The sequence below is a fragment of the Bubalus kerabau genome, chromosome 12 (genome assembly GCF_029407905.1).
Source record: "Bubalus kerabau isolate K-KA32 ecotype Philippines breed swamp buffalo chromosome 12, PCC_UOA_SB_1v2, whole genome shotgun sequence".
Lineage (NCBI taxonomy): Eukaryota > Metazoa > Chordata > Mammalia > Artiodactyla > Bovidae > Bubalus > Bubalus kerabau.
In genome coordinates this window covers 6,781,031-6,808,361 of record NC_073635.1, presented here as the reverse complement: position 1 = coordinate 6,808,361, position 27,331 = coordinate 6,781,031, and the positions used below count along the sequence as shown (strand labels likewise).

Below are 27,331 nucleotides of genomic sequence, written 5' to 3'. Positions count from 1 at the left end.
AACTTTACTTTCCTGGACTCTGTAATACCCTTCCCAGTTCTCCTTAAAAAAGTAACTGCTTTTCTAAGTTTTGTTTCTAGAGTACTCTTCATTCCTTTGATCCTTAAAATATTGTTGTTCCATTGAATTTTATCTGTTTGTATGTCATTTATTACTTTTACAAAATGCCTTAGCTGATTTTATACACACTCATAGTTGTTCAGTACCAAAGACTAATGAATCCTAAATCTGTATCTAGTTTCCTATTATGCAAATATGTCTACATGTACTGCTATGTTGATATTTCAGAAAAATATCAAACTATTACTTGAAAATTGATTATCATCTATCTCTTAGAACATTTTCTTCTTGCAGTATTCTGGGCCTCAATTCACAGCACTATGATCCATCTAGTTACTGATATTAGAAAATTGGCAGTTATGGTTAAAGACATATTTCTTTCAAACTAATGATTTATTTACTAAATATTCTAAAATTGGATTGTTCTCCATTCTACATATGTGAAAATCAAGCTAATACTGAGGTGTTTCATATCTCCACTTAAGTGGCTAAAATTTGTATTGTCCCATCAACTTTTTAATAAAGTATTTTGATACTGCATACATTTTTACTACATAACAAGTAATCTATTAATTTATTTGCATATTTTCAAAAACACATATACATCCTGAAAAAAGGGCATCAATGTCTATGCATTTGACTGCAGAAGAATATGGACTAACACAAAATTTACTGTGGCAAATAGTATACTTTTATAAGGAACTAGAGATCAAATTGCCAACCTCCACTGGATCATCAAAAAAACAACAGAGTTCCAAATAAACATCTACTTCTACTTTATTGACTATTCCAAAACTTTTGACTGTATGGATCACAAGAAACTCTGGAAAATTCTGAAAGAGATGGGAATGCCAGACCACCTGACCTGACTTCTGAGAAATCTGTATGCAGGTCAAAAAGCAACAGTTAGAACTGGACATGGAATAACAGACTGGTTTCAAATTGGGAAAGGAATACACTGAGGCTGTGTATTGTCACCCTGCTTATTTAACTTACATGCAGAGTACATCATGAGAAGTGCTGGGCTGGGTGAAGCACAAGCTGGAATCAAGATTGTCAGGAGAAATATCAATAACCTCAGATACGCAGGTGACACCACTTTTATGGCATAAAGTGAAGAACTAAAAGGCCTCCTGATGAAAGTGGAAGAGGAGAGTTAAAAAATGGCTTAAAACTTAACATTCAGAAAACTAAGATCACAGCATCCAGTCCAACCACTTCATGACAAAAAGATGGGGAAACAGTGGAGACAGTGACAGACTTTATATTTTTGGGCTCCAAAATCACTGCATATGGTGACTTCAGCCATGAAATTAAAAGATGCTTGCTCCTTGGAAGAAAAGTCATGACCAACATGGACAGCATATTAAAAAGCAGAGACATTACTTTGCCAACAAAGGTCCATCTAGTCAAAGCTATGGTTTTTCCAGTAGTCATGTATGGATTGGAGAAGACAATGGCAACCCACTCCAGTATTCTTGCCTGGAGAATCCCGGGGACTGGTAAGCCTGGTGGGCTGCAGTCTACAGGGTCGCACAGAGTCAGACAGGACTGAAGCGACTTAACAGCAGCAGCAGCACATATGGATGTGAGAGTTGAACTATAAGTAAAGCTGGGTGCCAAAGAATTGATGCTTTTGAACTGTGGTGTTGGAGAAGACTCTTGAGAGTCCCTTGGACTGCAAGAAGATCCAATCTGTCCATCCTAAAGGAAATAAGTCCTGAATATTATTTGCAAGGACAGATGCTGAAGCTGAGACTCCAATACTTTGGCCATCCGATGCGAAGAACTGACTCATCTGAAAAGACCCTGATGCTGGGAAAGGTTGAAGGTGGGAGGAGAAGCGAAACTCAGAGGATGAGATGGTTGGATGGCATCATTGACTCGATGGAATGAGTTTGAGTAAACTCCAGGAGTTGGTGATGGACAGGGATGCCTGGTGTGCTGCAGTCCATGGGGTTGCAAAGAGTCTGACATGATTGAGCTACTGAACTGAAGTGATAAGCTATGAAAGTTATGAACAAAATCTTTAAAAAAACTTATAGAATCTTTTCTGAACATACAAGGTACACTTATAGGAGAAAGTGATTTGAAGACCAGAGAAAAGTAAGTGCAGGAATAAGGTAGACCAGTGCTAGGATAATGTAGTTATTGAAAGTTTGTGAAAAATTAAGTGTTACTCACTCAGTCATGTCTCACTCTTTGACACCCCATAGACTATAGCTTGCCAAGCTGCTTTCTCTGTCCATGGAATTAATTCTCCAGGCAAGAACACTGGAGTAGGCAGTGATTCTCTTGAACAGGGAATCTTCCATACCCAGGGATTGAACCTGGGTCTCCAACATTGCAAGTGGATTCTTTACCATATGACAACCGTGGAAGCCCAACTGAACAGTTGTGCCTGTGTGTAACTATATCCTATTATCTGATATTAATTTCTGGATTCTGAGTCCAGCTTTCATATATGGGATACCTTCTGTAAATGCCTTGTTATCTAGTGTCCACCAAATCTCAGTGTCTTGCTTTGAAGTTTGAATCTTCTCATTCCCTTTGGCCTGGTTTCCATAGTTCTGAAATGGCTAGAAACATGGTAATCTTAGTCTATTTCTTTGATTACTAATGAAAAATCAGTTGCCTATGTCATCAGAATTTATTGATAATATACTCCTTCTTCAAAGTATAGCATTCTAAAGTTATTAAATAAAGATCAAATTAAAATAATATAAGATTTACAAATAAATTTCCATACTAACTTATTATAAATGAATCATGGAAGCTGATACCTTTAGGACTTAGAAAGATCCAAACAAAGAATGGATTACTGGGACTCAACAGAAGAATGGTGGTAGTATTAAGTGATTTTGAGGGCACAGTCCTTTACTGAACTCCTGGTATGAACATTTCTCCTCCTCAAGCATTTTATCCTTAAGGAACATTGGAATATCAACTTATAAAGTTATTATTGTGTTTACTGTAAACAATATAAATTAACATTTTTATTTTGCTTTAAATGGTTTTAATGTAATTTATAAAGATTTTACACAATATCTAGTTTAAAAGGAAAGGGATGAAGATAATATGTCGCATGAAAGTATAAAGCATTTATCTTAACCTAGGCTATTAGAATTGAAACTGAAGAATTCTTCTTTGCTTATTTGATGACTTATATATTATAGACCCTGGGAATTAAGAATTTCACTCATCTTAATTTTGTCTTCTCCAAGCCAAATGAAAAATTAACCAGTGGGCTGTAGCCAGAATTGACTTTGCCACTAAGGAACAAAGGGAAGAATAAACAATCAGAATCTTATCTCTCTTAATAGCAGCTGGATCTTGTATGTTCTTAGTTTTTACAGGGAGTTCCATATACATCAGTTTGTTAAAATTGAAACATATATTCAGCTTAGATATTCATAAAGATAAACACACATTTTCACATGAAAAATTACAATAATAAATAGATATCAGTGGTGATTTTGGATATGACATTAATGTGATCATCATTTGGCTGCTGATTTATTCCTTTTTTATCTAAAGCCGGATAGGATCATTGGATTCTGAAATAACTGTTTTCATAGAAATCTCACATTCATGTAAACATTTAGGAAAAATATAACAGTACTATCTAGTGAATAAGAAAATGTCAGCTTAGCTTAGGGGAAAGTCCTAAGGTCAATATAACACATTAAGAACATTAAAGTAGTAAAAAATGCTATAAAATATTGAAAAAAATAGCAGAATAATCAAAGTTATCTAAAATAAAATTCTAGAAGAAATTTTGAGAAAGCTTCTATAACAATATAGCATAGCCATGAATTTATAACAAAGGTATATAAAGTGGAAGTAAAGAAAACCTAATCAAGCCTAGAAAGAAATGAGATTCTGTTTGTAAGTTAGTTTAAAAATGAAATGTTGCATATAGATATGTGGTGTGTGTTTTGTGTTTGGGTGGTGAGTTTTCTTCTGAGAATATTAATTTGTTTGCTTGCCAAAAACTTGCTTGACAAATACCCACAATTAAAGGCTACTGAATATTTTAAGACTCTAATTTTATTTTACAAATTAATAATTTTGAATAATAGATACAAATTAATTAATAACTAATGAAAATAGGTGGTTATGTCTTGCTCAATACTCTAGGTTATCATTAAGATAATTTTTTACTGAAGGCTAGAGTGTACTTAGGCTTTGAATGAAAACTTTTAGCTGAAAGATGGGGAACATTGTTGAGGTTAAGCATATTTTCCAAGTAGCTCAAGAAATCAGTCCATTCTGAAGCTATCTGACTTTATTATATTGTAAAGACTAAGTGAAAGATTTAATTAATTAAACTGAGAAGATAATTCTTGTTTAAGTAATTCTTTCCTGTTGGCACATACTATTCAAAAATGTTCAGTATATATTTTAAGTTGTGAATCGGTCACATGATAAACTCAAAGACACACTTTAGTAAGAAAAGACTGGAATAATCATAACAATGTAACCAAAATGATGTTTTGATAAAAAAAAAAATGAACTCCTAGCGATTTTTGAAGGTTAAGAAAGATATTTTTCTCTATATATTAGAGTTGCAAGTATTATCTATAGGTTCTTAGATTTTTCGTCCATTTTATTCATGGATTATTTAAAAAATAATATTATTTTAATAAATCTTCTTGCTCTTAACAAGTTTATTCTTCCCATATTTTATTAGTAGTCCTCCAATAACTTTAAAAAACTTTTTTTTTAAGTAAAGTGAGCATTATGCACTTTATATTGCAACTCAAAGAATGCCTTCCACAGTAAAGTTCTACTAGTATTCCTCATCTGTAATTATGAACTTTTCCATCTCTGCAATCTTAAATTTAAATGTTTATAAAATTCTTCATTCTTACATGATATAAAATGAGTCCAATATATGACTTTGAAATTTTAATAAAAAAGCATCTTATCTTTTTAAACAAGGAGTACTAAGCATAATTCCTAGCAATTAGGAAATACAAAATGGATACATTAGATTGATATTTATCTCAATAATAAAAATATAATTTATACTGTTTAGTACATGACAAACACATCATGTATGCTATCTCATTTCCCATCAAACTCAAATAGCAATAAATTATTACTATATATCAGATAAAGATTCTGAACAACCCTTAAGGATACATAATGTCACTGTTCTCTGAAATTCCATGTGTATAAGAAAATAACTTTCTTTTTAAAACCCATTATGTGTATACAGTCTGAGGCATCTTCAATGACTGTTGATTGCTTTCAAAGTATAAAAAAAGTATTTGGGCAATTCAATGATGAAAAGCTTGTCTTTAGATTATTCAGCCATATTAGCTGTCAGCCTACTGTGGAGTCAAGGGGGTCAGCTTCCTACTAGCCTTTGAAGGGGTCTCACCTTGAGTTGAGGAAGAAGCTTCTTTCTCACCATCAACAGGAGGTACAGTTCAGGGAGTCTGTCTTACCTAACAGTCTCACCCCTTTATGGTTTCTCTATCCTCAACCCTTTGTGTTCTCTAGAGATAAATGTGTGCCTTAAAATTACATAGCTAGTGTCCAGCCACCTCTTATGAAAGTACTGCCTAGACATGCAAGACAATTTATTTTAGGACTTCTTCAAACAGTCGTCAGAAAGAATTCCAATTTAGCCCTCTGTTACAGCTGTCTTCCTTAAGATCACTCTAGAGTAAATGAGAACTCAGGATTGAACTGAGACCTTTCAGTCAACACATGTATACCTGTGGCGGATTCATTTTGATATTTGGCAAAACTAATACAGTTATGTAAAGTTTAAAAATAAAATAAAATAAAAAAAAATACTCTAAAGTTCAAGTCTAAACCTTGAAATTATTCTGAGATATACCTTAAACACCTTTAAGGTGAATTCCTGTACTTCTCATCATCTTGCTATGCATATATTGTAATAAATGAATGTCCTAGTAGTAAAGTTTCATATTCTTATTGCTCATGGCTTATATATTCATCTATATAGCAGATAATGCCTTGTAAAACATCCATCATGTTAGTCACAGTTAATGGTAGGTTTTCAAGCATTCAAGTCTATGCAATATAGAAATCTCTCTCAAAAAGAAGCATTAATACTCTCTAAAGAATTTTACTTTCTATGAAAAGCACTTTCATATGAAAAGTTAGTTAAATGAACATTTTCTGAATCCCTCCTTATTCACTGTGGAGACACTTCTTTGTAGTGAAGTCTCACTAGAAGGTGTTAGCCAAATTTTTTTGAGTCTAGAAAATAATTAATTATATTATAAGCAGAGATGTAGAGATGTAATGTAATTCTGCATTCTGTCAACTTAAATATTTAAGTCATTTAGAGTCATTGTTACATTAGTCAATATCATAAAAAAGCAGTATAGAACAGAAGACAAAAGTGTTAAAAAAAGGCAATTAAAGTAAATTTTTGTATGAATGCCAGAAGATATTATATGCTATTCTAAGTGCTGATATATCTTTTATTAATAAATCATCCAATCGGTTGCTTATATTTTTATAATTATAAAAATACTTTATTGATTTTATACTCCAAAGTTGTCAAATGTCTATTTGAACCTAATATGGAAACAGAGAGACTGCATAACATTTTTTAAACCTTAGATACATATGATGGAAAGAATTCCAACTACATCTTGGGCAATAAAATAGATAATTCTCTATAAAATGTTTTCTTTTTTAAAAGATAATGATATCTACTGGATAATAAATAATATATTTCAGTATTTCCATTTCAGTAGAGACTGTTTTAAAAATTCACTACAGTGTTCTGATACTTAGAAACATACTTTTGTCATTAAATTTAATTTAAATATTTAAACACAAAAAGTCAACTTTAGCTTTCTTTCATTCAGAGAGATCACATTGTTCCCACTTGTGTATACTAAAAGTATCCTCAACTTATCTGGACTCAGAAAGAAACAATTATTTATAAGAACAACATTATTACATAATGTAGCTGCTAGAGCATGTATCAAAAACACAAACAATATGAGATAGCAGGGGAAGATTCAGGAGGTAGAGCGATAGTCTTCAACAATCCATCCCTCTGTCATGGAGACACAGTTCAGGCCTGGTGGCCCAGATGGTAAAGAATCCACCCACGATGCAGAAGATCTTGGTTGGACCCCTGGGTCTAGAAGATACCTTGGAGGAGGAAATGCAACCCACTCCAGTATTCTTGCCTGGAGAATTCCATGGAGAGAGGATGCCTGGTGAGCTACAGTCCACACAACTGAGCAACTAAGTCTATAATTTTAAAGAAGTTACAGAATGCCATGTTTACATCATGTTTATTATAGACTCTCTCGTTTATAATGAGCACTCTTTATAAATGTCTTGCCAACAGGATTTGTAGTAAATAAATGGAAAGGATTCATATGTTCCACCTGTTACTGATTGTTCCTTATTAGTCTAGGTTCCTAATATATAGTTAATGATAATTGATTAAACTATTGGTTTCTGGATTGGTTGGTTATTGATAGTAGCAACTGATTGATTAAAGAGGTATAATCTATTTTCTTTATTAGGTTTCACTTATGACATAATGGACTGGTTAGTGGATCTTTTAAGAAAGCAGTTTGACACTGAAGGATAGCTTACACCTAAATAAACACGTACTCTCTGTAATATGTGTTTATAGGAATATGTTTTGATTAATCACTGCATGTTAGTGATTTGTATACTAGTCAGCATTCTCATTTCTTTATTATTTTTTTAATTAGGAAAGCTTATTTTTAACACTATTTTCTATATGTTCTATAAAATTGAGGGTTAATGTGTCTATAGAAATGACCCAGGAAAATAATTGTATTGAAGTATAATTTAAAAAAAAAATTTTTTTAAATTAAAAAAAAAAAAAGTCAACTCCTCATGAGAAAAGTTGACTCATTGGAAAGACTCTGATGCTGGGAGGCACTGGGGACAGGAGGAGAAGGGGACAACAGAGGATGAAATGGCTGGATGGTATCACTGGCTCAATGGACGTTAGTCTGAGTGAACTCCGGGAATTGGTGAGAGACAGGGAGGCCTGGCGTGCTGCGATTCATGGGGTCACAAAGAGTAGGACACGACTGAGCGACTGATCTGATCTGATCTGATTGAAGTATACATATTTATTGTTCATTTAGTATCTCCTTGACATTTTTAAACATCTTAATGACAACAATGGATATTGTATATAGTTTTTAAAATTTGTTTAGCTCCATAATTTTATTTTATTTTTTGAAATGTTCTTTTTATTTTACTTCATTTTTAAAATGTTTATTGAAAGATAGTTGATTTACAATGGTGTGTTGGTTTCAAGTGTACAGCAAAGTGAATCAGTTATAGATATACATATATCTACTCTTTTTTAGATTATTTTCCCATATAGGCCATTACAGTGCATTGAATAGTTCTCTGTGCTATACAAAGCTATGTTTTTTCCAGTAGTTTTGAACTGTGATGTTGGAGAAGACTCTTGAGAGTCCCTTGGACTGCAAGATCAAACCAGTCAATCCTAAAGGAAATCAGTCCTAAATATTTCCATTGGAAGGACTGAAGCTGAAACTGAAGCTCCAATACTTTGGCCACCTGTTGTGAAAACTGACTCATTGGAAAAGATCCTGATGCTGGGAAAGATTGAAGGCAGGAGAAGGGGATGACAGAGGATGAGATGGTTGAATGGCATCACCAACTCAATGGACATGAATTTCAGCAAGCTCAAGGTGTTGGTGATGGACAAGGAATCCTGGTGTACTGCAGTCCATAGGGTTGCAAAAAGTTGGATATGATTGAGTGACTGAACTGAACTGAACTGTGATATACAGTAGGTCTTAATAGTTATCAATTTTATATATAGTAGTGTGTATATGTCAATCTCAATCTTCCAGTTTATATCTCTCACCCTTTACCCCCTTGTAACCACAAGTTTGTTTTGTACCCCTGTGTAGCTGAGTTTATTAATACCCCTTTTTTAGATTCCAAATATAAATGATATCATATGATCTTTGCCTTTCTGTGTTTGACTACTTCACTCAGTATGACAGTCTCTAGGCCCATCTATGTTGTTTCAAATGACATTATTTTGTTCTTTTTATGGCTGAATAATAGTCCATTGCATATATGTACCACATCTTCTTTCTCCATTTCTTTGTTGATGGACATTGACGTTACTCCTGTGTCTTGGCTATTGTAAACAGTGCCACAGTGAACACTGGGATGCATGTATCTTTTCAAACAGTATGGAAGTTCCTTAAAAATAGAACTACCATATGACCTAGAAAATCGATTCCTAGGCGTATACTGGGAAGAAAACCATAATGTGAAAAGATAGCTGCAAATTTTTAAAGTGTAGAATGTTAAATGCTACAGTTATTTTATTTGAATCATAGATACAATGTGAAGAACAGGTAAGATTTATATATGATTCCTACACTGATAATTACTCCACAAAATTTTGGACCAAATGCATATGTTTGACTAAATGTACCTGTTTGTATACAAATTTTTAAAATTAAATGTATTTGTCACCTTTGCGTGGAGAAGGAAATGGCAACCCACTCCACTATTCTTGCCTGGGAAATCCCATGGACAGAGGAGCCTGGTGGGCTACAGTCCATGGGCTCGCAAAAGAGTTAGTCATGATATAGCAACTAAACAAGGGAATCACCTTTGAGAAAATATTTCTTTTTTCAAATTTAAGGATGGTTCAATTCAGTTCAGTTTCTCAGTCATGTCGAACTCTTTGCAACCCCATGAACCACAGCACGCCAGACCTCCCTGTCAATCACCAGCTCCCAGAGTTCACCCAAACCCATGTCTATTGAGTTGGTATGCCATCCAACCATCTCATCCTTTGTTGTCCCCTTCTCCTTCTGCCCTCAATCTTTCCCAGCATCAGGATCTTTTCAAAGAGTCAGCTCTTTGCATGAGGTGCCCAAAGTATTGGAGTTTCAGCTTCAACATCAATCCTACCAATGAACACCCAGGACCAATCTTCATTAGAATGGACTGGTTTGATCTCCTTGAAATTCAAGGGACTGTCAAGAGTCTTCTCCAACACCACAGTTCAAAGGCATCAGTTCTTTGGTGCTCATTTTCCTTTATAGTCCAACTCTCACATCCATACATGACCACTGGAAAAAACATAGCCTTGACTAGACAGACCTTTGTTGACAAAGTAATGTCTCGACTTTTCAATATGCTATCTATGTTGGTCATAACGTTCCTTCCAAGAAGTAAGCATCTAACTGAAATTAACAATAACCTATTAGTGAGTAATGTGTTACACATGACTATTGGTGAAAACATTGCATTAAATATTTATATGAAGGGATATTTACATGTGAGTCATCCATTTCCCTTTTAGTTTCCTTAGTTTAGCAGTGAAGGGAAAAAAAGAAAAAATACTTCACACAAGAAGTGGGAAAGGGAAATCTTCTTGTGAAGATTGGTTATGTGTTTTCAACTCTTTTGTGAAGAGGAATGTAATAGTTTATTGCTTCACTGGCATCATTTATCTGTGCCCAAGAAAAGCATAATTTTTAATTAGAAAAAGAAATTTAAAGATATTTCTGGTTTTCAGAGGTGGGATCCTGAAAAAGTATTCACATCTCATAATATCCCATTTTATGGAACATTATGCAGACACCATTTATTAGAAACTGTGTAAAGTATTTATTCAGCACTGCCTTGCTATATTTTATTAAGATATTCAGTCTCATACTTGCTGAGATCACTATTTCACATCTTCTCTTTCTTCTAACACTTCTAATATATTTTCTTCTCAATTTTAGCTATCAATTTTTTACCCTGTTTCAGTGTGAAAGCAAATGTAACAGAAGACTTTCTCAGATTTTTACTTTTAAACTTACCTATACTGGATGCTTGGGGCTGGTGCACTGGGACGACCCAGAGGGATGGTATGGGGAGGGAGGAGGAGGGTTCAGGATGGGGAACATGTGTATACCTGTGGCAGATTCATGTTGATATATGGCAAAACCAATACAATATTTTAAAGTTAAAAATAAAGTAAAATATGCCATTATCTTTAAAAAATAAATAAATAAACTTACCTATAAACACACATATAGACTATGTCTTGTAGTTGTCCATGTTTTAGTAAAATAAATAAACTTTAAAAAAATAAATAGCCAAAACTTTTTCGTTACATTCAGCTTCACTCCCTCTTCACTTTTTTGGTTGCATTCACTTCTCTTAGAAAAAATGATTATATATAATACTGCTCACTTTCTTATTTCTCACTCTCTTTTGAATCAGTGTTTACCTAGCCAAGTCATTCTCATTAAAGTTACCAAAGAACTCAGCACTTCAAATCTCCAAAGTTAATTCACTGTTCTAATCTTAACATTCTAAGCAGCAACGGCATCATTTCCTCTTTTTTTTAATTTCCTTTTTTTTAAAAAAACAAGTGTTCTCCCTTGGCTTCTGGAATACTCTACTCTCCTGATGTTACTTTATTACAATGGTCGCTACTCTCTCCCTCTGTGCTGGTTTTTTCTCCTCTTGCCATTTATTAAATTTATGAGGCTTAGTACTCAAAACTGTCTCTACTTATGTTCTACTTACATTACTTACAAAAGTAATCTTTTTTCACACACATTTTAAATATAATTGTTAGGCCTATTGCTTTTAAATTTCTAATATTGAACTACCTGAAGTAGAATAACAACTTGCATAACGTATTTTAGATGAGTCAGAGTTACCTGTCCACAAAATAAATTCTTTAATTTTTTTCTCATATTCTTACTAATGTGTCCTTAGTCTCAGTAAATGACACTAAGCTCCAGTTTAACTTGTCTTTTATTGCTCTGTAATTAACATATGCAGAATATCTGTGACAGAAAACAATAAACATTTGTTTCTCACATTTCTGCTGTTTGGTGACTTGGCTGATCTTGGTTGGCCTGGCAGGGTAGCTCTAAGCAGAGGGTTGCAGCTGGAACAGTTCTAAATGTCAGTCATCCTCCTGGCATCTGTGGCCTACTCAGGGAATGGTTTTCTCATTGAAATTATAGCATCTTGAGGATTGTCAGAATCAGGTTAAACATCTTGAAGCCTAGATTCAAAAAGAGTAAAATGACAATGTTTTGTGTCTTATCCAAAAGTGAAGAGGCAGCAAATTGCATGCCATTATTATGAGAGCTGTACTATTTTATCACAAAGGTTTGGTTGCAGGGAGAGGTAAGAAAGTGAGCCCATAATTCAGTCAGCAAACTGAAATTTTCAATACCTGATAAATGGAGGAGTATAAAAGTAAGTCTTACTTTTATCAAGGACAATTAGAAACAACAGATATAGTGCAAAAACTGACAGTTCAGAGCCGTTAGAGGCTGGTCAAAATAAGAAGGAATTGAGGAGTTAAGATCCCAGTGACTGGAGAATCCCAGAGAAATTACCTCTGCAACATTTCCGCCCACCCCTCCCCACCCCGCCAGGAGTATTTGCTGGCATGGTTATTGAAAAAAGGCTGAGAATATGACTTTTTTCATTGCTGAGGGCTACTCCTTTTTAATATAGAATACAGCAGAGCTTTATGCAGAGACTAGTGATGGAAAGAAAGACCGGAAAGTGAAGATCCTTAAACAAGTGTTCTTAAAATAATTGCCTAAATCTAAGGCTGTATGGAACTTCACTGGTGGCTCAGATGGTAAAGAATCTGCCTGCAGTGCAGGAGACCTGGGTTTGATCCCTTGGTCAGGAAAATCCCCTGGAGAAGGGAATGGCTACACATTGCAGTATTCTAACCTGGAGAATTCCATGGGCAAAGGAGTCTGGCAGACATGACAAAGTGACTAACACAACACAAGACTGTGTGAGAGAAGAGGCTGAAGCATTCCTGTAAGGTAAGTGGAATTTTACTGGTGAGGAGACAAATGCTTTGAGAGTGAAGATCTCAAAAGAATAAATTTTAAAATGAAAAGTCTCTTATATGAATGTGCTCAAAGGATAGACATTAAAAAGAGGTGAACCAGAAATATGTCTTGCCAGAATTTCAACCCAGCTTTGACTTCACTTAACTCTGAAATGAATTATGGTGATTAAATCACCCTTGTCTACCTTTCTAGTGGAGGTAAAAGGGATATCCCTATGTGGAAAAATATATATCTTCCTTTGTATTTATCAATTTACTATGTAAAATTATATTAAAATCTAGGTGCCAGAAGATGAGACTTTACACTAAAATAGAAAATATAAACAGAACCAGTTGTTTTCTAGACACTGAAGTTAAGATAATGATTTATAAATAACCTTAATTAATAAAGTCAAGAATCTATGTGTGGATACTGGAAAATCATACTAAAATTTGAACTATTATCACTCAATTAAAATCTATAAAATTATATAAAAATTATAGAAAATATATTCAATCAATAAAGTACTGAATTTGAAGCAGACATAATGACAGACAATTTTTGAACTTAAATATAAAGAAAAATAATATAAGAAATAGAGAAAAGAGCATAAGCAGTATATCTGATATAAAAGTAATTTGAGGCCCCAATGGGAAAATAAACAAGTGAAAAGAAGGAAAAATTTGTTTTTATAATAAAATAATCAATGGAAATCTCCAAAAAGTAATGAATATCCTCATGTTCAAAAATGTCTGCACACAAAAATCAGTATAAATACAAAGAAAAATAAAAGCTGGGCTCATCATAATTGATCTCTAAAACCCAAGTACAAAGAGAAAAAATATAAACCATGCCAGAGAGAAATAATGCATTATATTAGAAGAAGTAATAATAAGGATATGGTTAAATTCTCAGGACAATGATTTAGCCAGAAGACAAGGAAATCACACAATTTAAGAGTTGACATAAAATGAACATCAACTTTTATATGGAAAAAAATACAAGATTGTAAAGTGAAGCTGTTTTCAAACATATTTATCTGGAGAGTCTATGTAATTCCAATAGAAACTCCAAGTTATTTTGTGAAAATTCAAAAGCTGTTCTAAAATTTAATCAGAAATATAAAGATCCAAGAATATCTAAGATAATATTGAAGAGGAAAAACAAAGTTGAACACTTAAAAACAAAATGAAAAGTATTTATTTTAGATATATAATTTAAGATAAAAAGTAAAATAAAAAGACCAAAGAGAATAATGTGGAAAAAAGTGATTTTCAACAACTGTGCTACATCAGTTAAGGATCCACATAGAAAAAAGGGAATATTAATGACAATCTCACATCATACACAAAAAAGTAAATTAAAGCTGAATTTAGAACTAAATGTGAAAGCAAAAACATTAAATCATCTAAAGGAATTCAAATATATATCTTCCTGATGTATATTTAAAGGATGCCAACATCCTTTAAATAAGATCGAAAAAATAAAAATTGTAAATGAAGAAATAAAAGATTAATTGCAATGCATTAACATATGCTAAGAAAAGACACAATTCTAAAGTTTAAGTTGCAGATTATAAATTTGGAAAACATTTATAATAAATATATGTAACATGCATCCTAAAGGAGATCAGTCCTGGGTGTTCATTGGAAGGACTGATGTTGAAGCTGAAACTCCAACACCTGATGCGAAGAGCTGACTCATTAGAAAAGACCCTGATGCTGGGAGGGATTGAGGGCAGGAGGAGAAGGGGACGACAGAGGATGAGATGGTTGGATGGTATCATCGACTCAATGGACATGGGTTTGGGTAGACTCCAGCAGTTGGTGATGCACAGGGAAGCCTGGCGTGCTGTGGTTCATGGGGTTGCAGAGTCGGACATGACTGAGCGACTGAACTGAACTGAACATGCATTCTGTATACACATATACATACATGAAACATATATATATATAACATGGACATAGAGCTTACAATGAGTATGGAATATATAACAAAATTCAGTAAAGAAAGAAACTCAAACACCCTAATGCAAGTAAGGGCAGAAGACTTTCAAAAACATTCCATCAAAGACTATGCATTTGAAATACTCAGCATGAGTATTTATCAGGGAAATTCAATGAAATCAAAATACAATATAAACTTAAATCAGACCAGCCAAATAAAAAAAAAAATAATAACAAAGGTGATACTAAGTGCTGGTGAGGATATATAGATCAATTAGATCTATTAGGCACTGCTGGAGGAAAACATAAATTAGTATATCTTCTTTGAAAAACTCATCAGCAGTATCTACCAAAATGTGTATACACAAACACCATGACCCAATAGTCTTATTCCAGGGAACATATATGCAGAAATGTACACATATGTTCACCAAAAGTATTATACAAAAGTTTTCATGGGCAGTACTACCCATAGTATCACTAAAATGGAAACAACCTACATATCTATCACCAGTAGAGGAGATACATACATTACATGATATTTGTGCCATCACATGGCATATTGCAGAGAAAAGAACACCCACAACTGTGTACAGCAATATGGTGACTCACACTAAAACACTGTTAAATGGAAACAACCAGACATAAATGAAATTATATGTTGTATGATTCTATTTATATAATGTTCTGAAAAGCAAGTAATGTGGTGCAATAGAAGCTATGACTCTTAGAAGAGGGGGAAGACAGAAAGGGAACCAAGTATGCTTCTGTCTGGTTGTTAATGGTTATTTTCTTTCATGCGTTGGTAAAATTAATGTATAATACTTATGATTTGAACATATTTCTATTTATAGGTATATTTAAATTCAAAATGTACATCCAACATTTTAGTTACTATGCACTTATGACCCCACCTTCAATACTTACATTCCTTTTTGGATTTTTGCTTTCTTCTTACTATTATTTTTCCATTATCACAGGATTTTCCTGTAGAATAAAAACCTGTTATGTTATATCATCAGAGGACTTGCCTCTATTAAGCACTTGTTTCTACATACAATCTAATTATGAAGTAAAAGTCCTTGCAGTAGAATTCAGAATTTGTGTGCAGGTTTTTTGTTTGTTTGTTTGTTTGTTTGTTTTAATGAAGAGACAGTAAACACTTTCTTGAGTATCATTGATTAGATAAATGGCCAACCTGGATGTTCAAGTTCACATGGATAGCAAATTAAGGTTTAGAGGCAAAAGGAAGTGTAAAAACTTGTGAAAATTGCTGAAAATTAACTGTCATTGAAACGTAGATATCAAAGGGAAAAGTGATGATACTTACATTTCATCATGTTGCAAAAAAAAAAAAAAACTGCAAGAGATGGAGCACATATTAAAGCACTTCTAAATAGTCTAACAATAATAAAGGGTTATGAAATTCCTATTTACTTCCTTTGTTAGTTATTTTGTACATTTATTTTACTACATTTTCTTGTGTATCTCTTACTAACAGAGCTTAAATTTCTGCTTTTCTTTTGTTGATATAATATGAACAAAAGTGTAATTTCTGAGTGGAAATTGTCAGAACCAGTGTTTACTTTGCCTCAGTCTCTCCTCCAGATAATGACTAATCAGTTAATCTGGCTCTGGGAGGGAGGAGGGCAAAAACAGTTTAAATGCAGAGCCCCAGCAGACTGGAAGAAGTCCTAAACTGCTAACACACGGTAGCACTCACAGGATGCTTCCTGAGCATGCGTATAAAGATTGGCATTTGGCAATCATATATCAGCTGGAGAAACACAGGCTTCTTTTTTGAGTTAGCACCCTGGGATTTATTGAACCCAATCATAAACAAAGGGGTTAACGTGGTCAAAGTTACGTAAAGCTAAGGGAAATTCAGTTCAATCAAGCAGAAATACATTATGTGGAGTTATGAGACATTGGCAGCTACAAAATTTTTATTGTAGACTCCCCCACCCCGCCATATTCTGTCTCTGAGCTATCATTATAAGCCAGAAATTTAAACACCAAAACTTGACTGAGCTCCAAATTTTATAGACAGTACTAGTATGCGAGATTTTATTTTATTTAGTTTTAGTTTATTTTTGTTTTAGTTGTCTTAATATCCTTATCTCAGTTCTGGGCCAGAGTCCCAGAACGCCCCAAATTCAGTCCTTATCTCAAAATGACCTGTACAAGGTCAGAGTGGAAATGAGCAAGTAGTTTTTAGTACTTGTAGATAGGTTAAACTTCTCAGCTCTACCTTCCTTCCAAAAGGAAGGGTATAATTCCTGCATTAGGGTTCTCCAGAGGAACAGAACCAGTTGAATAAATCATCTCCTACAATTTATTATAGGAAATGACTCACACAGCTATGGAGGCTAATATGTCCCACAGTCTACCATTTGCAAGCTGGTGAACCATGAAAGCCAGTGATACTACCCAGCTCAGTTCAGTTCAGTCACTCAGTTATGTCCGACTCTGTGATCCCATGGACTGTAGCATGCCAGGCTTCCCTGTCCATCACCAACTCCTGGAGCTCACTCAAACTCATGTCCATTGAGTTGGTGATACCATCCAACCATTTTGTCCTCTGATTTCTCCTTCACCTGCCTTCAATCTTTCCCAGCATCAGGGTCATTTCAAATGAATCAGTCCATCACATCATGTGTCCAAAGTATTGGAGTTTGAGCTTCAGCATCAGTCCTTCCACTGGACACCCAGGACTGATCTCCTTTAGGATGGAGTGAGTGGATCTTGTTGCAGTCCAAAGGACACTCAAGAGTCTTCTCCAATACGCCAGTTCAAAAGCATCGATTCTTCTGTGCTCAGCTTTCTTCATTGTCCAACTCTCACATCCAAACATGACTACTCGAAAAACCATAGCTTTGTCAGCAAAGTAATATCTCTGCTCTTTAATATGCTGTCTAGATTGGTCATAGCTTTTCTTCCAAGGAGCAACTGTCTTTTAATTTCATGGCTGCAGTCACCATCTACAGTGAATTTGGAGTCCAAGAAAATAAAGTCTGTCACTCTTTCCATTGTTTCCCTATCTATTTGCCATGAAGTGATGGGACTGGACGCCATGATCTTAGGTTTCTGAATGTTGAGTTTTAAGTCAGCTTTTTCACTCTCTTCTTTCACTTTCATCAAGAGGCTTTTTAGTTCCTCTTCACTTTCTTCCATAAGGGTGTTATCATCTGCTTATCTGAGGTTCTTGATATTTCTCCTGGCCAACTTATATTTTAGCTTCATCCAGATACTACTCAGTCTTAGTCCAAAGTCCTGAGATCCAGGGAGCCACTGATGTAAGTCCCAGAACTTTAAGACTTAAGAAACAGTAGCTCAAGGTAGGAGAAGGTAGAGAGGAGACAGTGCAAATTTGTTTTTCTTCACCTTTTTGTTCTAATAAGGTCTCAATAGATTGGATGATTCCCACCCCCATTGGTGAGAGCATATCTTTTTTATTTGATCAACTGAATCAGATGTTAGTCACTTCTGGAAATACCCTTGACAGACACATCCAGAAATAATGATTTTTCAGCTATTTGGGTAATTCTGAGCTCAATCAATTGACATTAAATTTAATGATTACTATCCCTAAACATAATTATTATTTCTTTCTCCCAAACTAAAGGTGGCAGATTCTAACCAAGGGCAGAAAACAGGAGTCTGTTTTTATGGAGAGCAAAACTTCAGATTTAGCTAAAATGGAGGAAATTATGAACAGTCATAATCCAAAATCTGAAACTTACTAAAGAAAGCTTCATCTCAAAACATTGGTCTTGAAAGTAGTTTACATAAAATAAAAATTAAAAATGTCCTAAGTTACAATTGCTCAAATAACAACGTACCCCTCCAGAAAACTCCTTCTTCTTTAATTTTTTCTGTAATCTAGGTATTTCATGTTTTATAGTCTCTCCTATACTCATCACAATAAAATAAATAAATAAATAAAAATTTTAAGTGGTATATCTAGAAAAATAGCTTGCTCATTTTTTTCTCAATAAAAGCAAAAGTAAAAAAAAAAATTCTTAGATATCATCTGGTCAAACATAATATTTTATAAATGAGGAGAGTAAGGTACCAAGCTATATCCTCATGACCTAAAATTCCCATTTCCAAACACCATCATTTTGGAGGTTAGGATTTCTACATATGAATTTGGGGACATAAATATTCAGACTAGAGCAGCTATCAAAGAATAATGGAGATTGGAATGAGACAACTCTGGAGAAGATAATATTTTTTAAAAATGAGATGATGTATATATTGTGACACATAAGAAAAAAGATGAAAGACTGAACCCTAAAGCTGTGACAGACTGAGAAGGGGTAGAGAGTGATACCAGAAGAAATGCATTTAAGGGATATACCAATTTCTTAGTACCCTAGGTAGGAGACAGGGAAATGCCCAGATGATCCTTATATTTCTTGAATCATTGATTCAGAAAGTGATGGAACTGTCCTCAGTGATGGAGAACAGAAACAAACAAAAGTGAAGAGACAGTGATGTCTTCCAGTTTGAGCATGTTCAGCTACTTCTTTTATTTTCTTCTTCAACTCACTAAACTTACCAAAAAAGCCTATGCTATTTTAATGTGAAAATATAATTTTCACATTTGAGATTGCTGTGAGAGTATTTATATTTTAATATGAAAAATAGACTATTTTAAAATTTGAAATGATTTTAGGATATTAGAATGAAGAACATTACATAGCATTTCCATGTACCAGAGAAGCCCACACTAGAGGTTTTGAGTTTTAGGCATCAGGTTACAGGTGGTAAATGGAGTTATATGTGGATGGTATCATTCATTCATCCCTTTCTCTCTTCCCTAACTTATTCAGGCTATAAACATTTTGTGCCATATGGTGTGTTCCTAGCCTTGTGATGGATGCTAGAAAAGGCACTTCAGAAAGTGTAAGAAACAAAATTAGATAAGCATGCATTCAAAGGTGAACTGACCTCTGATTACTGAATACTGAATAGGGGAAAATTGAATATATTCAGAAAACAGGCTAAAGACATAAGCAGAAAACTAGAAAATAATTATGTCCTATAATGCAAGAAACTATAAAGATGAAAAATACTTTTACTTGACTCTGTATTGTGTAAAATAAAAACTTGTTTACCCTCTATAGCTCTAATTCAGTGATGTTAAGATTTGTATTGGACATAAAAATAATTCTTAAACAATGGCTTGAATGAGAACCTAAGGAATTGGCATGACACTGAAATTCTTTACAAGAGCGCATGCCCCATCACCCCTTAACTCCTATTCCCTCGGATGTCTAGAGGAACTTGAAAAAACAGAAAAAGCACCCTATTCAAACATCATGTCATGGATAATGCAAATTAAGCCTTCAATGTGTTATTAATAGACTAGTGAGATTTTAAAGGGTAGAAAATTACTCAGCATGAATAGGAGCTTGAAACAACTGACTCCCTAGTACAACAGACATGGTCATAGAAATTAGTACAGATACCTTAGAAACATAATTTAACAATATCTATGGAAATTGTATCTATTCATGTAAATGACTAGCAATTCCTCTATAGGTATAAACCCATGGTGGTGGTTGGTTTGGTCACTAAGTCATGTTCAACTCTTGCAACCCCATGGACTGTAGCCCACAAGGCTCCTCTGTTCATGAGATTTCCCAGACAAGAATACTGGAGAGGCTTGCCATTATCTTTCCAGAGGATCTTTCCAGCCCAGGGATCAAACCCAGGTCTCCTGCATTGCAGGCAGATTCTTTACCACTGAGCTACTTCGGAAGTCTCATTAAAAAAATAGTAGACAAAATCAATAAGTTTATGTGTATTTATGGTAGGAAATACTATAGAACACTGGGAAGGAAAAATGTTGTATGTGATGGTATATCTAAATCACATAGTGTGTTAAAGTTAGAACTTCAGATACAAAAGAATATGTGGTGTATTATTCCATTTACATAGCAAAATCAGTCAAAAGTTATTATATGTTGTAACAGTTAGTTAATTTATTGGGGAATTAATGACTGGAAAAGGACATGAGATTGTCTGTCTCCTGGGGGTAATTCTGTTGTCATTATATGATGAAGACATAGATGTTTTCATTTATGAAACATTTATGAAACATAAGTACAAATTAATTTAATTGTATACATATGATAAGTGCCATTTTCTGTATGGGTATCTTACATTAATTAGAATTTAAAAATAAACAAGCATGAACATAATTTCTGGCATTTCAAACAGATAAACATTTAATGACACAAAATAACATAATTTTCTATTTCGTGTCTATCTCCAGATTGTTAATAGATCCATTACTTTCAGTTCTCAGTGAATATTGATTTATTACATTTTATAATTGCCTACAGAGTCTTTTGAAAATAGACATGTTTGCTTCATTTTGAACAAATAATTATAAATTATTTTGACAAACTTAGAAAATAAATTATTATAATGCAACAGTAATTTTCTACTTGAAAAAAAAGAGTATCTGTCATCTCTTTTGGTCACTTTTGTTTTTTTTTTTTTTTTTTTTTTTTTAATTTTATTTTATTTTTAAACTTTACATAACTGTATTAGATTTGCCAAATATCAAAATGAATCCGCCACAGGTATACATGTGTTCCCCATCCTGAACCCTCCTCCCTCCTCCCTCCCCATTCCATCCCTCTGGGTCGTCCCAGTGCACCAGCCCCAAGCATCCAGTATCGTGCATCGAACCTGGACTGGCAACTCATTTCATACATGATATTTACATGTTTCAATGCCATTCTCCCAAATCTTCCCACCCTCTCCCTCTCCCACAGAGTCCATAAGACTGTTCTATACATCAGTGTCTCTTTTGCTGTCTCGTACACAGGGTTATTGTTACCATCTTTCTAAATTCCATATATATGCGTTAGTATACTGTATTGGTGTTTTTCTTTCTGGCTTACTTCACTCTGTATAATAGGCTCCAGTTTCATCCACCTCATTAGAACTGATTCAAATGTATTCTTTTTAATGGCTGAATAATACTCCATTGTGTATATGTACCACAGCTTTCTTATCCATTCATCTGCTGATGGACATCTAGGTTGCTTCCATGTCCTGGCTATTATAAACAGTGCTGCGATGAACATTGGGGTACTCGTGTCTCTTTCCCTTCTGGTTTTCTCAGTGTGTATGCCCAGCAGTGGGATTGCTGGATCATAAGGCATGTCTATTTCCAGTTTTTTAAGGAATCTCCACACTGTTCTCCATAGTGGCTGTACTAGTTTGCATTCCCACCAACAGTGTAAGAGGGTTCCCTTTTCTCCACACCCTCTCCAGCATTTATTACTTGTAGACTTTTGGATTGCAGCCATTCTGACTGGTGTGAAATGGTACCTCATAGTGGTTTTGATTTAACACTATTAGCAAATGCCTCTGCTGCTGCTGCTACTGCTAAGTCGCTTCAGTCATGTCCGACTCTGTGCAACCCCATAGATGGCAGCCCACCAGGCTCCCCAGTCCCTGGGATTCTCCAGGCAAGAACACTGGAGTGGGTTGCCATTTCCTTCTCCAATGCATGTAAGTGAAAAGTGAAAGGGAAGTCACTCAGTCATGTCCAACTCTTAGCGACCCCATGGACTGCAGCCTATCAGACTCCTCCATCCAAGGGATTTTCTAGGAAAGAGTACTGGAATGGGGTGCCATTCCCTTCTCCAAGCAAATGCCTCTAAGATATTCTAAATGGATTAAATTAGGGACTAGAAAACCTTAGTGCATACATCTTCTTTAAGAGATATTTACATTCTTGTCAAAAGAGGATGTAACATAAAATGTCTTGAAATAAGTTCATCTGCCTCTAGAATCTCTTCTCCACTGTGAATTAATATAAATGAAACTGCATGCTCATCATTTCAAGGAACTAGCATAAACTAATTTGATTCCAGTAATTTAGTCAATAATATTCTACGTTTTGAAAATCTTTGTTTTCTCATGGTAAATGTGGCAGAATAATATACATTCAACCTATAAAGCATCCCCAAATTTAGGCCTTTTTTGAATTTACACTTATGTTCAGATTATTTTATTGCCATAGCCATTAAAGAGCATTTTAAGGTTTCATTATTATTAAATAAAATCAGTGAAAATTTCTACTATCTTGTAGTCTAAAGGAATTATAAGGCGAGAATGTGTGACTTCTCTGTAAATCATACGTTTAGAACATATTCTCCTCATATTCACATTTCTTGTCCTCTCCCTAATCTATTCATATTTCTTCAGAATTTTTACTGGGCTTCCCTGGTAGCTTAGCTGGTAAAGAATCTGCCTGCAATACAGAAGACCCCAGTTCAATTCCTGGGTCAGAAAGATCTGCTGGAGCAGAGATAAGCTACCCACTCCAGTATTCTTGGGCTTCCCTGGTGGCTCACCTGGTAAAGAATCCATCTGCAATATGGGAGACCTGGGTTCAATCCCTGTATTGGGAAGACCTACTGGAGAAGGGAATGGCTACCCACTCCAATATTCTGGCCTGGAGAATTCCATAGACTGTATAGTCCATGAGGTTGCAAAGAGTAGGATATGACTGAGCAACTTTGATTTTCAGCATTTTTCCTATGAATAATTCTCTATACTTTATTTATCTCATTTATTATTATCTCCTTTAATATAATGGAAGCTCATTTAAGACAGTAATTGTTATCTATTTGTTCTGTACTCTACACCAGTATTTGGAACAGTAGATAGTGCATAGTAGATAGTAGGTGTTCAGCAAATACTTTTGAATGAGGGAATGGACTGCTTATGATTTGATAGGCTCAGGTTAAATGTTTGAACAAGCTAACTTCACAGAGGATTCCTGACCTTTCATCAAACTATGGTCTTTGCTGATGATCTCCAAAAGAACATGGGTAACAAGTTACGTTCTAACTCTAAAGCTACCCTTAGGGGAATATAACTGCAGTAGAATTCCTTAGATCTGAGGCTCTTAATCCATCCTCTTCTTGTTAGAATGAGGAACAGATCTAGAAGAGGGATGGACCAAAGGATTTTCAGGCTCCAGTCAGGGTTTATATATTTAGCTTTTGTTGATCATTAGCCAAAAGCCTTTAATTGCTTTGGAATATTCCATGTAATTGCTGTGTCTTCAAAGAAACATGATATCTGATTACAAAATATCATCTCTTTTCTGATTTGTCCTAGAACCAAGCACAAGATTTAATTTATAGCAGGCCCTTCATAATATCCCTAGAGTCAGTAAGCATATTACTGTCTAGAAAATTTCTAAGTGTTCTGTGAAAATATAGTTTAACTCTTGTGCTATGGCTGAGTGTCCACTAGTACGAAGGTTTGTTTGGGGGGATACACATAGTAGAGACTTTGTAATTATTTGGGGAAAATACAGATCTGATGCAGATGTAAAAAACCTGTGGTAAAAAGGAAAAAATAACATTCTAAGAATAGATTTTCAATGATATTATTCATGTCTTCATTTGAGCCTATCTCTAAATGTATTCTCTAAATGTGTATTAATACATATTTTATTTTAAGAATCTGGACTTCTCAGACTTACATAGCTTATATTCTACCAAGGGAAAAAAGATGTAATCAATAAATCTAATGAGTAAATCATAAATTTTAATTTAAATTAATACATAATTTGATTTTTTAAGAGATGAGTATAGAGGATTGAATAGCATCCCCATCAAGATATGTTTATAATGGAAAATAATCTGAGTCTATAGATAGATAGATAGATGTAGAAAAGAGAAGTATGTCCAAGACCTAATTTAGGAACCTGTGAACATTATCTTATTCAGAAAAAGAGTCCTTCTAGATGTAAGCTAAAGATCTCAAGATAAAATCACCCCAGACTTATATGTACCATAACAGGTGTTCTTACCTGAGAAATGTGAAGATGGGTCAGAGACTGGTGCTATACAGGCTCAGGTCAAGGACCTCCAGTTCACAGAAACAAACAAGCATTCTCCCCTATACCCTGCAGAGGGAGCATGCTCCATCTAGTCTTTGTTTAGATTTCCAGCCTCCACACCAATGAGAATGTAAAGGGAAAGAAAGTCGCTCAGGCATGTCCAGCTCTTTGAGACCCCATGGAATATACAATCCATGGAATTCTCTAGGCCAGAATACTGGAGTTGCTAGCCTTTCCCTTCTCCAGGGGATCTTCCCAACCCAGGGATCCTGCATTGCAGGTCGAAGCTTTACCAGCTGAGCTACAAGGGAAGTCCAAGAATACTGAAGTAGGTAGCCTATCCCTTTTCTAGGGGATCTTCCTGACCTAGGGATTGAACTAGGGTCTCCTGCATTGCAGGCGGATTCTTTACCAACTGAGCTATCAGGGAAGCCCATGAGAGTGTAAACCCCATTGATTTTAAGACAGGCTCTTTGTGGTAATTCATGATGGTAGCCCTAAGAAATAAATGCAGTAGATAAAGGAGAATAAGGAATGTCATCAGTGGAAGGTGCTGGTGGATCATGTCAAGAAAGTGATATGTGAGCAAGCCTTAAAAGCAACTCACAGGATTAATTAAAAACAATTTTTAAGTTCAACCTGGGTATAAATTTAAATTTGGGAGATGACTATAAAATCTGTTACCTCTTTGGAATCAATTTAGTATACATTATCAAGGGCAAGGCATACATGAATTTAATAAATAGCTTTTTGACACTGGCAAAATCTATGCAAACTCTCAAAGACAAACATAAGTTTACCATAGTGATTAGGATCATGGTCTTCAGAAACTGAATATTCTGGTTTTGAGTCCAAGACCACATTTATTCTGTGACCTTAGTTATACTACCCTGTGTCTTAGTTTTCTCATCTGTAATACAGGAGTAATAATAAGGTAATTGTGAAGATTATGTGAGTTAATAAACTAATACAGTTATGTAAAGTTTAAAAATAAAATAAAATTAAAAAAATATTATAAATTAAACCAGCACCTGACAAACTGCAAATGTTAGCTGTTACTTTACAAGGAAGAGAAATTTCTCAGAAAGGTGTAGCCATTGGTAATTATATCAGTTATCACTTAAAGGAATTAGATTCTTTTGGGGACATGATAAGAGAAAGGAGAGCTATTCTATACAACTCTGATCTTCATACACCTGATATAGATCTAGATATTGGTCTTATTAGGGGAAAAAATGAGGCCTGAAGTAGAAGGAAACATTTTCATTTGGGGATAATTCAGCATCATTCCCTTGATGTTTGATAAGATAGGCAATAGAAATCCAATTTTGTTTATTAATTGAATATGACACCTTCTTTTGCTGCAATTTATTCCACTATGACAGTGATAATACTAAACCTCATCAGAAAATGGAGACAATTGAGTGAAGTGCTTAAGGCAAAATCTCCCACAGGCTATTGGCAAGTCAGTTATTTCAGAAACAAGATCTCTCTCCCATTACCAGTGTATTAATATTTGTGGACTGCACAGGACTCAGAGGATAAAGAGGAGGGAGTGATTAACACATCTCTGGTAATTGTTCTATGCCTGGCTCTTCTAATCTGTTTATCTACACTGCCTGCTGCTCTCTCCTGCCAACTCTCATCAGTGTCCCATCAGGGCACAGCTCCGTGGAACAGACAACCTGCTGCCAACTAGGCTTCTAGGCAAGTTCTATCTGTCTGCTATGCATCAAGAATGCCGAGGCTTCCTGAGAACTTTGCTAGATGCCATTGGTGGAGCTAAATGGTGATGTTGCCCGTCCATCCTTTATACTTGCTCCATGATTCTTTAATGCAGCCTTCATGTGTCTCTTTTCTGGGAGAAAATATATTGCATTCTAAGCAACTCCCTACCAATGTGAACTCTCAGAATTGCCTTTGACAGATTCTTAATCTTTTTGAAGTAAAGATCTCATTGCTCCCATTCATTTTGGTTGACACTGTTTCTGTCTTTAGGTGGAAATCTTAAATAGGCTTCTCAAGTGTTTGCATATGAAGTAGAGAAAAATGGGATAATTTTTCTGCTCTATCCCATTGTTCGTCTGCCAGTCTTTGTCAAATCTTTTAAGAATGTAGAGGAGGAAATTATTCTCACTCTAAGGAAAATGGGCTTCACTGTCAAGTTAATTATTCAGCTACAAACTTTTTACTTACAAATGTTTTTCTGAAGCCAATTAATTAATTATGCTCACCTTTTTTTTTTACAATGTTTCAAGAGAAAAAAGGGATTTAGACAACAATGACCAAGAAAATTAAGCAGACTGAATTATTTTCCTTAAACAGAGGTCACATGCCAGGAGTGTTGTTAAATTTCCTCATGACAAGATATTGATGATGATGTGTTTATATAAATTAATTACCACTAATTCTATGAAGACTAATTGATTTACACATTCTGGGATATAATTCTATATACCATTATCATCATACTCTTGTCTTATTGCCTAGTATTTTTTATATAGTGCCATCAAATATGATTCAAATGAAGAAAATTGTATAATGAGATATTGTTCACTTAAGAGCTTTCATTA

The 27,331-nt window shown here is 34.6% G+C and overlaps 1 long non-coding RNA gene across 1 annotated transcript in view; it reads right to left on the bottom strand.

Moving 5' to 3' along the window:
- Window positions 1-11,991: 11,991 nt before the first annotated feature.
- LOC129624067 (uncharacterized) overlaps window positions 11,992-27,331 on the bottom strand; it is a 62,962-nt gene continuing 47,622 nt past the window's right edge. Inside the window, exon 3 of the long non-coding RNA XR_008700721.1 lies at window positions 11,992-12,127. This is a non-coding gene — a long non-coding RNA (uncharacterized LOC129624067). The remainder of the gene's footprint in view (window positions 12,128-27,331) is intronic.